At 44.4% G+C, this 12,065-nt stretch overlaps 1 long non-coding RNA gene across 3 annotated transcripts in view; it reads right to left on the reverse strand.

Annotated features, from left to right (window-relative positions):
• Nucleotides 1-12,065, reverse strand: part of LOC120386455 — a 33,202-nt gene that overhangs the window by 13,468 nt on the left and 7,669 nt on the right. For 2 of the 3 annotated variants that reach the window (XR_005589720.1, XR_005589723.1), the window contains exons 4-5: nucleotides 604-673; nucleotides 337-497 (exon numbers count right to left, since the gene is read on the reverse strand). The exons of the other annotated variant lie outside the window; for it this stretch is intronic. This is a non-coding gene — a long non-coding RNA (uncharacterized LOC120386455). The remainder of the gene's footprint in view (nucleotides 1-336; nucleotides 498-603; nucleotides 674-12,065) is intronic. 3 annotated transcript variants of the gene reach the window in all.

Below are 12,065 nucleotides of genomic sequence, written 5' to 3' on the forward strand. Positions count from 1 at the left end.
GACTAACACGGCTACCCCGCTGATGTCCTTCTACAGCTGAGATTCCAAAAGATGCAGGCCTTTGCTTTAGACTTAAAGGCACATCCTGTCACCACAGCATGAGACTGCCTCAAGCTTCTGGGGCACATAGCAGCATGCAGTTATGTGGTGCAACATGCCAGATTGCACTTCAGAAAGCGACAAGTCCATCTAAACATGTTCAATGCCAATGCAGGGTCTTGTCCTCCTTGCACTGGTAGACAGACCCCTTGAAAGTTTGGATGGGGCCCCTTTTGCTGCTCCAAAACTGGTACTCATCTTAGTTATAGAATAGATGTTACAGGTTGGATAGCTCACCTGGGGTTTCAGCAGACACAAAGTCTTTGGTCTATGCAAGATCTGAAAATACTCATAAATGTCAGAGAATTGCGAGCTATTTGGTTATCTTGCTTGGCCTTTCTTCCATATATTGAGAGGAAGAGTTTTCTGGTGCTAGTGGACAACAGAGTGGCTATGTTCTGTGTGAATAGACAAGGAAAAGCCTGGTCAGTGTGATTGTGCCAAGAGGCAATACTGCTTTGGAATTTCTGTATCACCAGCTCCATCCACCTGACAGCTGCTTACCCTCAGGGTGGTCCTTTCATCCAAATCTGGCCAGATCCATTTTCTAGTTGTGGGAGACTCCTAAGTGGACCTGTTTGCAACCAGGACCAAACAGAAAATGCCATCAATTTTGTTCTTGAGCAGGTCACAGCCCAGTTTCTTTGCCAGATGCCTTCCTGCTACCCTGGATAAACAGCCTGCTGTATGCCTTCCCTCCAGTTCCGCTCTTGCCCAGAGTCTTGTCCAAAATCAAAGAAGAGCATTCTCACCTCATACTTAGAGCCCCAGTGTTGCCCTGACAATACTGGTTCTTGGCTTTACTAGCCCTACTGGGTGGACTTCCACTGTCACTCCCACTGGATTCAGATGTGATCTCCCAGGACCACAGGTGCCGCCTCCTGCAGGTCCTCCACCTGATGGCCTGGTTGCTTCATGGAAGGGAGATGTTCTAAGGAGGTACAGGAAGTGCTTTTAAATAGTAGAGAGCCTTTGACTAGGAGTACTTACCTGGCCATCCATCCATCATGTATTGGACTATCTCCACTTCTTGAAACAACAAGGGTTAGTGTTAATTCCATCAACATCCACCTAGCAGCTGTCTCGGCTTTGCGCTCTCCTGGACCCACTAGTAAAAGACCCTATTCCCCCAGGAACTTGAACCTAGTACTGGGAAAGCTGATGGGTCCCCCTTTTGAGCTGCTGGTCACCTGTTTGCTGCTACACCTTTCAATGCAAGTGGCCTTTTCAATTGCTGTTACCTCTGCTGGGAGAGTAGGGGAACTGTGAGCTCTGGTACCAGAACCACCCTATACAATCTTCTATGGAGACAAAGTTTACCTTCACCCTCATGCAATATTCCCAACTAAAATGTTTTCCAGTTTTCACATAAATCAAGCAATCTATTTACCAACATTCTTTCTTTCCAAAACATATGAATAAAGACGAGGAAAAGTGCCACACTCTGGACCTTAGAAGAACTTTGGCTTTTTATCTAGATCGGACAATGTCATTTAGGTCATCGTCCCAGTTGTTCATCGTGATTAGAAACAAAATGAAGGGCCTCCTAGTATCCTCCCAAAGAATCTCTCCTTGGATATCTGCTTATGTTTATTTATGTTATTAGTTGGCTAATGTGATGCCCTACAAGTAGAGTATTGGCCCATTCAACCAGGTCTCAGCTTCTGCAGTCTTTCTGGCTCATGTGCCCATCTTAGATATTTGTAAGGCAGCAACTTGGTCATCGGTCCATCCTTTTTCCTCTCACTATGCTATTTCTAACAATCCAGAGACAATGCCAGATTTGGACATATGGTCCTCCAATCCTTGTACAAATAGACTCCGAGCCCACCTCGAGTTCAAACTGCTTGTGAGTCACCAAGCGTGCAATGGACATGTGCAATCACTTGAAGAAATGGTTATTAACCTTTTCTGTAATTGTTGTTCTTTGAGATGTGTTGCACGATAGCTCAATGGTTTGAGCATTGGCCTGCTAAACCAAGGGTTGTGAGTTCAATCTTTGAGGGGGCCATTTAGGGAACTGGGGTAAAAATCTGTCTGGGGATTGGTCCTGCTTTGAGCAGGGGGTTGGACTAGATGACCTTCTGAGGTCCCTTCCAACCCTAATCATCTATGATTCTATCTATGATTCCATGACCCACCCTCCTTCCCCTCTCTATCAGAGTTTATCATCAGGTAAGAAGGAACTGAGGCAGGTCAGTGGTGGCTCTGCCATTTATACCATTGTGCAGCAGCAAAAGGCAACAGAGGTTACAGGTACTGCAGAGGGAAAAATCTGACTATACAAAGACCTATGGTGGAACGTGTGACGTTGCAGTCTATATGATTTTATAATGAGTGAATATAATGTAACTGGAATATGCTTCATGCAAAAGATCTCTTGTATCATTACAAAGCTTATTGTCTACTGACTGTGGTCATCCTATTTGTATAAAAGGTATCACTCTTGTATCTGAAACTAGAAATATGAAATATAACTCCGAGGGCCTATTGTAATTGTGCAAAGTGTGGGCTATTAATGGTGGTTTGGAATCTTAATGGCTCCCATCAACCAGGACAATTGACTGGATGGCTCTGTTTGCAGGCAAGCCTTCCTGTGAGTCAGGCTGGGGGGAATGAAGGCTTGGGGTCTTACAGTGACATGTGATCATGTCACATGAACTGAAATCCATCTTTAAACTGATGCTTTTCCAGTGTGTGTGTAGGGGGGAGGAGGGGGTTGGAAACCCAGAGAGAGACAAAGGATTCCCGCCTTATGCAAAAGACATATAAGGGGGTGGAACAGAACAAAGCAGAGAGCCATCATGAAGAATCCCCTAGCTACCACCTGAGCTGGAACAAGAGCTCTCCCAGGGGAAAGAATTGTGTACAGGCCTGGAAGGTGTCCAATCTGAGGAAAAAAACTTACTGAAGCATCTCTGAGGGTGAGATTATCTGTATTCAGTTTGATTGGACATAGACTTGCGCATTTTATTTTATTTCGCTTGGTAACTTACTTTGTTCTGTCTGTTACTACTTGGAACCACTTAAATCCTACTTTCTGTATTTAATAAAATCACTTTTTACTTATTAGTTAACTCAGAGTATGTATTAATAGCTGGGGGAGCAAACAATTGTGCATCTCTCTCTATCAGTGTTATACAGGGAAAACAATTTGAGTTTACCCTGCATAAGTTTTATACAGGGTAAAATGGATTTATGTGGGTTTCGACCCCATTGGGAGTTGGGCATCTGGGTGTTAAAGACAAGCACAGCTGCTTTCAGGTAAACCTGCAGTTTTGGGGCAAGTAATTCAGACCCTGGGTCTTTGTTGGAGCAGACTGGAGTGTCTGGCTCAGCAAGACAGGGTGCTGGGAGTCCTGGGCTGGAAGGGAAAACAGGAGCAGAGGTAGTCTTGGCACATCAGTTGGCAGCTCCCAGTCACAGAATGAACATGTGCAACATATGTCAAGGAACAACTTCTTGTTATGGAAAAGGTTAGTGGCCGTTTCTTTTCCTGCACTCTGGTATAACTGCTGTCTAACGCCCCAATACTACAAGGTGATAGACTTCATTGTTTTTTAATTATATCCTTTAAACCATCATGCAGAGTTTTGACTGTACATAATATGAGAATCATTATCATTGTTAAATATTTATATCAGCAATATAAATATATTAATGTAGCAACTACAGGACCTCATCAGGATTAGGGATCCATTGTAATATGTGCTGTACTAAAGAGAGTCATGGTCCCTGCATCAAAGAACTCTAAACTGGATTGTAACAGGTCGGACTCACCCCTGCGGCGCCTCCTGCTGGTGACTCCGAGAATTAGCTCAGTTCGGCGCTGGAGCGCCCTCTGCAGGCCGGTGATCCGCCTGTCTTCAGGCCCCCATGTCCCTCCCTGGAACCGGTGCCCTTTTACATGGGGGTGCTGCCCCCTGGCAGTAACCCCTTTTCTCTCAGGGCTTCCCCTCCTCAGGGAACCCTCACCCTCTATCCCCACCTTGCCTCAGTATTGGCTACTGCCAGTCATTGTCTAGCCCCACACTCTGGGGCAGACTGCAGTATCAGCCTACTCATCACAGGCAAAGGGGTTTGGACCTGCTGCCTTGGCCTACGCAACCCCCAGTACCAGTTGGCCCTTCGCTAGGCCGCAGCCTGGGGCTTTCTAGGCTGGAACTCCCCAGCTCCTCAGCCTTTCCCCAGCCTTGCTTCACTCAGGTATCCAGTCTCAAGCTCCCTGTAGCTAGGCCCTTCTCTCTCTGCTTCTGGCTTCCCTGGCCTTTTATAGGGGCCAGCTGGGCCTGACTGGGGTGTGGCCCAGCTGCAGCCACTTCCTCAACCAGCCCAGCTTTTAGAGCCACAGCTCTCAAGCTCTGCCAGGCTGCTTTTAAACCCCTCACAGCAGGAGCAGGGTCCACCCTACTACATGGATGCAATTTGAGAAACCAATCAAGCCTTATTTGTCTTCCACATTTATGCATTCAGAGCACATATTCTCATTAGCAGATAAGCATGCTTTGCTCCTTTACAGAACAACTATTTAAACTGAAATAGCAGTGCCAAATACAGCCCCCAGAGAATTTCTGGCAGGGCAAAGAAGAAAAGATTAAGAAGTCCCACTCTACTCATATTTTGGAGCTCCCCTTTAAAAGATCTTTAAAGAAAAATGCCTTAATCCTTGATATAGAAATAAGTGGGGGAAAGTAAAAAACAAACAAACTTCTCTGTATATTGCTAGAGAGCCTTCTCTAAATATAATAAAAAAAGAGAAATCTGCAGAAAGAATTAGAAATTGTACTGGTCTCTAGCAAATCACAGTTGTATTCACATTTGCTTAATGTTAAGAGAGTTGAGCTTTTTGGAGCAATGATAAATGATTTGCTGACTATTTACTGTTTGGGATCTTCCAAAAGTTCTGATAAGACTTATTCAGTAATGATTTGAGGTGAATTAAAATAGACTCCTATGAAGTAATATTTTTTTAAAATTAGAAAGAACACAGCACACACTTTCCCCAGCACATACAGTGCAGCTTAATTCAGTTCCTTTGACATTTTTTGCCACATCTGTATATTGCTGATCCCATGAGTTCTTTATTATAAATATTAAATATGTACACACACAGCCCCTCCTTACAATGAGTAAAGAAGAAAAATAAGAGAGAATGACGGAAGGAAGGAAGGAATCAGATGAGATAATATTGGCAATTTAATATCTTAACAGTTTTGTTTTAAAAAAAAAAATTCTGAGATAGGGATGAGGGAAGGAGCAAGTACCATAGGAGTGGAAGTCAGCTGTAGAAAGCAAGCCTCAAGAATTGAGTTTGGAGGAGCGGGAGGATGCTTGACCACAGAAAAAGAGACACTGCCTTGTGATGCCTGATGCTATCTTGTGTGTGCAGCACATGTCAGCAAGCTTTCAGTTTCTCCCTGCTTATCCCCTGCCTACAATCAATCACAGGAAAATGTTTGCACTGTACGTTGTACTAAAAGGCATATGAACTTCAAAGTATCCCTTCTTTTGAAAAACTCTTAAGTAGTCGGCATGCTTGGCAGCAATGACACAAAGCTGTCAACACAAAATGTTGCTGCTATGCAGACTCAACTGAATTTCCTTTAGCGATAGTTTAACTTCTTAAAAGAACAAAACTATACAGAGTGAATTGACACTAAAATATGGGATAAGATTTAAATGAAAATGCTTCATGTGTAGCATTTAAAAAAAAAACTAAAATAAAAAAATAGTAGGATGCCTGTTGTTGATAGTGGAAGTTACCATATATACTCAATCATAAGCCGGTTCGTTTATAAGCTGACCGCCCCGCCCCCAAGATGGAGAAGTAAAAATAGAATTTTTTTTATAACCCGTTCATAAGCCGACCCTATAATTCAGCAAACTTTGGCTCCCGGGCCATCAGGATAAGCCACTGGTGTTTTGTTTACCTCGAGCATCGCAGGCACGGAGGTTAACCTAAGTAAACAAAGTGTCCCAGCACGCCAGCTGCTTACCCTGACAGGTTGGGACACCAACTGGTGGGGAAATTTTTTGGGGGGGAGAAGCTGGGGAGTAATGACTCCACCCCTAGCCTGGGACCCCCACACTCTCCCCATCCCATCTCTTCCCACCTTATCTGGGGAGGGCCAGGGAAGGATGTCTCTGACCTGGCTGGAGCTGCTCCAGCGGGCCAGACCAGACGGCGTGGCCGCAGCGTGTTCCAGCAGGCTGGGCCGGATGGCACGGCTGCAGTGTGTTCTGGGGGGCGTGGCCACAGCCTGCTCTGGGGGCGGGTCAAGCGGCACGGCTGCAGCCTGCCAGCCCTGGAGCTGTAGCTGCCTCAGAGGCTGGGGGGAAAGCAGCGTGGCCAGAAGCAGATGGAAGAGGCAGGGCCAGAGTCTCTTCTGGCTGTGCTGCCTTTTCTTGCTCACTCTGTTGGGAGGAGGGGCTGTGTCCCACCTCTCCCTCTCTATACTTGTTCATAAGCCGACCCCTTTCTCTGGTGCTTCCCTTTTTTTCTACTAAAAAAATTCAGCTTATGAACAAGTATATATGGTAGTTTCTCTTTTTATTCAGTAGGAGCAGAATTATTTTCCTCTTCCACTATTCATAATGAAATCCCTGGGGTAATAATGCTTCATGGTAAATCCATCATGCAAATGATGCACACACAATACTACCAGCTCTGCATGTTTTTTCTTATAACCCAGAATGAGATTTATATTCTGTTAAAATACAAATATATTGCAAATAGATAGCAATAGAAATTCAGTTTTAATTATGTCTCATACATTAATAACATTAATGTAGCTTTCAAACATACTGTAATATTTAAAATGTCTCAATTGCCTTGGATAGATGCATAAGATTTGCAGTTGACTAACCTTAGTTTTTCCATATTCAAGTTATTTTCTATAGTACTGTAAGTAGAAAGGAATCCTAAATATACAGAGATTACTGTATCTATTTTTTGACAAATAAGCATATTTTTGAATGCCACTACTGTAACTCTTTCAAGATAGAGATTTAAATTTTGCAACAAATGGAAATAATCCCATATTTGACTATGCTCCTGCACAATTAATATTTCCCGGAAGGGCAATTATGCAAGGAAATATCACATCTCCTTGTTCAGCATAAAATATTAAGGTATCAGAAATTACATCAAAATATCAGTTATGACAAATAATCTAGATTATCCTGTCATTTAAAAAAATCTGAGAAGAAAAGGTCTAACTAGGTTAACAGATACCTTTTGATAAGGAAATATTAATGTCTTTTTCAATGATAAAATCCTAATATGATATTCCAACTAGTCACTGATATGGCACAGCAGCAAAATGAGGACAGACATGTGCATGGAATTAAGTGGCAGGCCGCAGCTTTTATGGGTAGCATTTGTACTGATTTTTATTATGCAGAAAATTGCAATTTTTTAATGTTCAACAAAAAGCTTCAAATGAATATTTGGAAAATAGTTTGATTAATACTCTAAGACCTAACAAAATGTATGTACGACTCCTATCCTTCTCTGACGCTTCTTCATTCTTTCCTTTCTGAACTATGAACATACTTCCTTATTTTAGAAGACTGAAAACATCCTTACGGTCCTTGATTCATCTAGAATCCAGCTCATTTACTCTATGGTTCAAAAGCACTCTTTAGTATATTAAGCAAGGGTAATGAGGTGGCAGACTACAATAGAGGCCTGCAGGTCCTTATCCTGATATTCAGTCATCAAATACTCCCATCTCCGCTGAATCTCTTCTGTGTGACTAAAGTATTGCTACTACCCTACCCTTTAAAAAAAACAAACAAACAACCGTTAAAAAAACAATCACCGCTACTTGTTAACCACCCTCTTGTCTCCAACTTCTCTTAATCAAGTCTGTGGAACTAGTAGTGATCTTCTCTCTGCTCGCTCCCCCAGCATAACCTCCTTGATCTCTTCTATCAATCACCAAAGTTGTCCTGAGCACTAAGGGTATGTCTATACTACAAGCAATACAGTGGCACAGTTCAATTGCTATAGTAAGTTCATCCCTTAAAAAGGAGGTAAATACATTGACAGAAGAATCTGCATCCACAGTAAGGGATAGGTTGACCTAACAATGCCCCACAGGGCATGAAACTTTTCATAGCCCTTTGTGTCGTAGCAAGGCCAACCTAAGATTTAGGAGTAGATGAGGCCTTAGAGCAAGAAGTCAGTGTTTCCTGATCTCTTTAGCCTTGTCTATCTTTGCCATTTGGACTTCATAGTGCACCCAGAGGAACATGAAATAGGACAGTGACAGAATTTATGACATGGAGGTCAAAACAAATGTTCAGGGACAGCAAACTAAACCACTTTTTGAGCATCAAAACAAATTTAGGGAAGAAGAGAATGGGGTGGAGTATACCCATCAGGAGAGAGAAATGAGTTTTGAGGAGCAAAGGTTCCAGATGGAATGCTTAACAGTACATGCAGAGCTAATAGCAGACTGCAGTTTCTTCCTTGATAGGCCCCTGCATGTTTGTAAGTGATGCCAGTGTCTTCCAAGATGTGTAACAACTGGTGGTGCTTAGTACAGCAACAACCCACCATCCCCCCGACCCACAACTTCCCCATTAAGTTAGTACTTACCCTTCCTAACTGGAAGTTAATTTTCCCTCTCTCCCTCATCAGTTCTATCTTTCAAAGTTCATTATCTTTCTTCCCTTATCTTTGGGCCCTCAGTTTCCCACCTCTTCCCCCAGTCTATTAGGTCTTATCTACACTACACAGTTTTGTCAACAAAAGTCAGCTTTTGTCAACAAAACAGGGGAGGTATACACACTGAAATGCTCCTTCCAACAATGTAACTCCCCTGCTACACCGACATAATGAAACCACCTCAACAAGCAGCAGAGCTCTTTGTGGTATAGTTAGAGTGACGCAGAATCAGTGTAGACATTGCACTTGATTATGTCACCCTAATTGGCCTCCAGGAAGTATCCCACAATGCCCATCCTGACTGCTCTGGTCAGCAGTTTGAACTCCACTGCCCTGAAGGTACACAGGTATGCACCCCTTGCCCCTTCCTGTTTGCTCAGTGTGCACAGTTCACGCAGCATCTTCCTAGCCGACCACGCCAGCTTTCCACAGCAGACGCTCTCCCATGTGAAGTACACCGGAGCTGTTGGATCTGCTGAGTCAATGGGGAGAGGAGACTTTGATACTATGAGCTGATTGCTAGTGGCATGCAGGAGAAGGGGCCTGAAACACAGCACTGCCGTGCTAAAATCGAGCTGAGGCAGGCATGCCAGAAGGGACGCTCTGGTGCGGCACCGAAGACATGCCACTTCTACAAGGAGCTGCACGCCATCCTTGGCAGTGATCCCACCTTCACTTACAGGAGCCTAGTGGATACTTCAGGGGGACTGAAGGCTCAACTCCAAGGATGAAGTTGTGGATGAGGAAGTGGAGCTGGAGGACGATGTGGCGCACACAACAGGATCATCTGTGGTGCAGTGAGTCAGGACCTCTTTTTAACTCTGAAAGGGTCTAGCTCAGGGGTAGGCAACCTATGCCACGTGTGCCAAAGACAGCACGCAAGCTGATTTTCAGTGGCACTCACACTGGCCACCGGTCCGGGGGCCTCTGCATTTCAATTTAATTTTAAATAAAGCTTCTTAAACATTTTAAAAACCTTATTTACTTTATATACAACAATAGTTTAGTTATATATTATAGACTTATAGAAAGAGAGCTTCTAAAAACATTAAAATGTATTACTGGCACGTGAAACCTTAAATTAGAGTGAATAAATGAAGACTCAGCACACCAGTTCTGAGAGGTTGCTGACCCCTGGTCTAGCCAGTCCCAGCACTCTGGCTCTGGTGCACATGATGCAGGAAAGGGGAGCTCTGGTAAGTGCTCATTTTGCTTTGATTCTGCACAGTGAGAGGAGATTGAGCTCTTATGTGCTTAGTTATATGGTAGAGGAGGAATAAAGAACAGAAATTAACAACAAAGCCTGTGCAACTACGCAGTGGGGGCTCGGTGGAAAAGTTTGTTAATGTACACCGGGATGTCCTGGGAATCCTCCATTGAAATCTCTCAAACTTTCCTGTAGATATTCTGCAATCCGCTGCTGAAGGTTCCTTGGGAGAGCTGCCTTGTTTCTCACCGAAACTTTGCCACGCCACCCGGCAGTTTATTTCTGCAGAGACCAGAGTGGCACACAGGCAAGCAGCATAGGGGACCAGTCTGAAACCACACACACACACAAGAGATGCACCCTTGCATCCTGGGTTACCCTTAGGAGTGAGATATTGGTTCAATTACCCTACTCTAAAGGGTACCAATATTCAGTCTCCCTAGCCGCTTGTAGTAACCCCCTTCGCAAACTATCCTTTGTCCCTTCTTGCCCATTCCCCCTTGCTATCTCTCCTCCCCCGGCAACTCACCATATTTGGTACTCATACTTAGCTGTGTGCTAGCCAAGGAACAGTGAGAAAGAGGTACGTGTAACTTTTGTGATTCACAGCTGTGAGCACACTCACCATGCTATCTCTGTTCATTGTTTTTTTGACTTCTGCAGATGTTCTCCACCACACCAGCAGAGTGCCTCAGTCATTGAAGACACTGAACGAGGAAGAGTAAGGACTCTGAAGATACTTTTTGAGAAATGATGCAGTCAACAAACGCAACACATAGCGAAACAAGAGCATGGAGGGAGACAATTAATGAAAGACTCAGGCTGGATAGCCTGGAAAGGAGACAGGGACAGGAGTGGATGATAAAGCCACTGGTGGGCTAGACAGAGATGCTGAAGTCCCTCATTATGCTGCAGTTTGAGCAAATCTGCTTGATTGCCCTTGCAGCCAATACAGAACTCTCTTCCATGCCCTCCCCAAAGTCCCCCACCACATTCCTTGCATATTCCCTGTCCCTCACAGTACCCCATGCATTCCACGCCAATGCACTGGTTTCACAACGAAAGCTAGAGATGCACACAGCTGTGAGAACCCTAACTGCAAGACTGTTCCTCATTGCTATGTCCTGTTTGACCAAAAAATTGTGTTTTGTCCTTTTATTAAACTTGAGTCTTTGTAATAAAATGAGTATTGGTGTCATACACATGTTGGTCAGTGCTATCATACAAACACAGTGGCTATAGGTAGGAATATTTGCTTAGTACAATTAAAGCTCAGGAAGCAAGCACTACAGGGGTAATTCAAAGGAGCAAGTAAACATTGCCTGGCCAAATGCTTCACATAAAGACACGTTACTGGGAATCATTGTCAAAATGCTCTTTCAAAGCCTCTCTGATTTGAATAGCCTCCTGCTGTGCCCCTCTAATTGCCATGATATCTGGCTGCTCAAAATCAGCAGCCAGCCAATCAGCCTCAGTAGTCCACCCGGGGGAAACTTTGTCCCCTTCATTTAGCAAATATTATGCAGAGTACAGCATACCGCAATAAGCATGAGAATATTTTCCTCAGTGAGGTCTAAGCAGCCAAAAAGACACCACCAGCAACCTTTTACTCTTCCACAGGCACTTTCAACAGTCATTCGGCACCTGCTGAGCCTGTTGTTGAAGCACTCCTTGCGGCTGTCTAGGTTCATGGTGTAAGGCAGGGGTGTCCAAACTACGGCCCGCGGGCCAACTGCGGCCCGCGGGTCAGTTTTTATTGGCCCGCAGCAAATTCTGAAAATATAATTGAATATGGCCCGCACATGGCGCTTGAGCTCAACTCTGTTGCACTTCTCAGTTTCAACACTAGATGGAGCCAGTCACAGAAAAGGTGCTTCTCCACTAAACAAAATTAAGCAAAGAAAAATAGTTACCACGAGTCACCAGAAATGGCAGCACCGAAGAAACGCAAGATAGCAAGTGAGTGTAAAACAGGGGTGGGCAAACTATGGCCTGCAGGCCACATCCGACCCGCGGGACCGTCCTGCTGAGCCCCCGAGCTTCTAGCCCGAGACGCTCGCCCCCGGCCCCTCCCACACTGTTCCC

This window comes from Mauremys reevesii, linkage group 1 (assembly GCF_016161935.1).
Source record: "Mauremys reevesii isolate NIE-2019 linkage group 1, ASM1616193v1, whole genome shotgun sequence".
In the NCBI taxonomy this organism is placed as follows: domain Eukaryota; kingdom Metazoa; phylum Chordata; order Testudines; family Geoemydidae; genus Mauremys; species Mauremys reevesii.